Source organism: Octopus sinensis, linkage group LG3 (genome assembly GCF_006345805.1).
Source record: "Octopus sinensis linkage group LG3, ASM634580v1, whole genome shotgun sequence".
Taxonomy (NCBI): Eukaryota; Metazoa; Mollusca; class Cephalopoda; order Octopoda; family Octopodidae; genus Octopus; species Octopus sinensis.
In genome coordinates, this window is record NC_042999.1 from 163,794,159 (window position 1) to 163,796,658 (window position 2,500).

At 38.5% G+C, this 2,500-nt stretch overlaps 1 protein-coding gene across 2 annotated transcripts in view; it reads left to right on the forward strand.

Moving 5' to 3' along the window:
• The first annotated feature begins 701 nt into the window (after positions 1-701).
• The window catches only part of LOC115209818, a 383,965-nt gene continuing 382,166 nt past the window's right edge, over positions 702-2,500 (forward strand). For both annotated transcript variants that reach the window (XR_004998422.1, XM_029778373.2), the window contains exon 1: positions 702-1,073. The gene's annotated coding sequence lies outside the window, so the exon portion shown is untranslated. The remainder of the gene's footprint in view (positions 1,074-2,500) is intronic.

Here is a 2,500-nt window from a genome sequence, read left to right on the forward strand (position 1 = left end):
GGTTTCGCATTCTTACTTTTCGAAACTGAAGTGTTTCTATCTATCTATCTATCTATCTATCTATCTATCTATCTATCTATCTATCTATCTATCTATCTATCTACCTACCTACCTACCTACCTATCTATCTATCTATCTATCTATCTATCTATCTATCTATCTATCTATCTATCTATCTATCTATCTATCTATCTATCCATCTGTCTATCTGTCCGTCTATATATGAGAGAGATTGAGAGTGAGAGAGAGAGAGAGATAGAGAGAGAAAGAGAGGAAGGGAGAGAGTTCAGCTGCTTGTTGCGTTTATAAGCTAGTATATGCTTACCGTTACGCAAACCTCTATATTTAATCTATCTGCATCTATCTACCTTTCTTTATGCTTGTCTAAACAGAAGCACACACACACACACACACACACACACACACACACACACACCTATATATATGATATTTGTGAGTATGTGTATTATGTAAGTGTATGCATCTTCCCACCTTTGTCTGTGCTTCTCTTTTCTCTGTCTCAATCTTGCCCTCCTGTACTTCCTGACTCTCTCTGTTTCTCCATCCTCTGTCTCTCTATGTGTGTGTTAGTGCGTGTTAGTGTGTGTGTGTTTGTGTGCATCTGAGTATTTGTGTACCTGTGTGCGTGTGTTTACACAGATACACACATAGGTATACACGCACACACATGGACACACATACACAGGTACAAACACACATACAAAAGTTTGAGTTATTCTTTGTCCCTCTTTCTATTACATCGGTTTCATCCCTATAATATCTTCATTGCCACTTGCTAGTGTTAGTTCTAACTCCAATAACCTATTAGTACTGCTAGTTATTCTGTAGAAGTACCAACAAGCGCCAATGCCGTCTCCATTGCGGCAGTGAGTGGATGAATTCACTACTACTACTATTACTACTACTGCTGCTTCCATTGGCGCTGCTGCCTTTGCTGCTGCTGCTCTCTCAATTCCAACTCAAAACGTTGCTTTAATTGTCAGCGCTGCTACCACGTTCCCTGGATAAACTCATACAGATGTTTTGGTACTAACTAACAGCGATCCTTCAAGGTAAAATGATGTTTTCTATGATTTTCTCGCCCTTTTCCTTTCTTTAAACATCGTCTGCTTGGTTTTATAACGCCACTCAACTCTAAAATAATCATCGGATTAGACGAAAAGTGTTGACAAAAAAAAAATCTTTCTATTTTATTTTATTGGTATGAAAAAAGAAATGGGAGAAAAAAAATAAAAGAAAGAAGAGTATAAAAGATATTACTTTTAATACGTGAATTTAATGTCGTTGATATCTTTTAAAAATAAACGAACAAACATCAGGTAATTCGTTTTGTGATGTTAAATCTGTCATTGCACAACATATCCGTATTTACGAATGCTGTTTTTCCATGCAGTCAAATACGCCCTTGCACAAACGCCAGCGCTCATGTAAGCATGCATTCGCGTGTCGGTTCACATATGTATGCATGCATGCATGCATGCGTGCGTGTGCTGTGTTTGCTAGCTGCAGGAGTCACGCGCCTTTTCTAGTTGAAAATGTGCACCGATATGCACACCTAACAAAAACATCTCCTCTTTGTGCTTTCACTTCTTCCCATTGTTCTTACCAATTCCATTCTAGTTTGTACTGGGGTTTACCTTCCAGTATCTCGCTTGCGAAATACCCCCTCCACCACACACACACATGCACACACACACACAAGTGCTATTATTATTCCCAAAAGGTATTATCATCTGGTCTTTGTCAAACATCAGTCATTGTAAAGGTGCGATTTGTATGCACACCTGGCATGCTCGCTGACTGCACGCACCGAGACAGACGTGTAAACAAATGCAACCACAGACACGACACATAAGCAATGTCAACGATAAAATTTTTTTGGTGTCATCTTTTATGATTATTGTGAACGATTGCTTTATTTGTCTTTCTATCTCAGGTGTCACTTAGTTGTGGCAAAGCACATGCATTACTCATAATAAACGGCGAAATATCAGACAATAAATCGAGGGAAGATCACTGCAGGATGCAGACGTGAAGTTGTTAAGGATGTGATGTACCGTTATATTTTTGTCGTGTCAGTAGTTTGTCAGAGTCTTTGAATTACAGAGATTACCATTCCGCTGCTTCTTTGTGTATAAATAAGGCAACCTGTCTGAGCGTCTTAGTGTTTACTCCTATGTGCGTGCGTGCGTGCGTGCTTGCATGCGTGCATGTGTATGTGTGCGTGCGTTTATGTATATTGTGTGTGCGTATACATACATAATACGTACTAACCTGCATACATGCACACACATATGTATGTATCCATGCTTACACACACATGTAATGTGCATGCATTCATACTTACATCATGCATGTATATGTATAACATATATGCATGTGCATTTTAATGTGTGTGCATGTATATATATATATATATATGTGTGTGTTGTGTGTGTATGTATATAAATATACATATTATACATGCACACATACACAC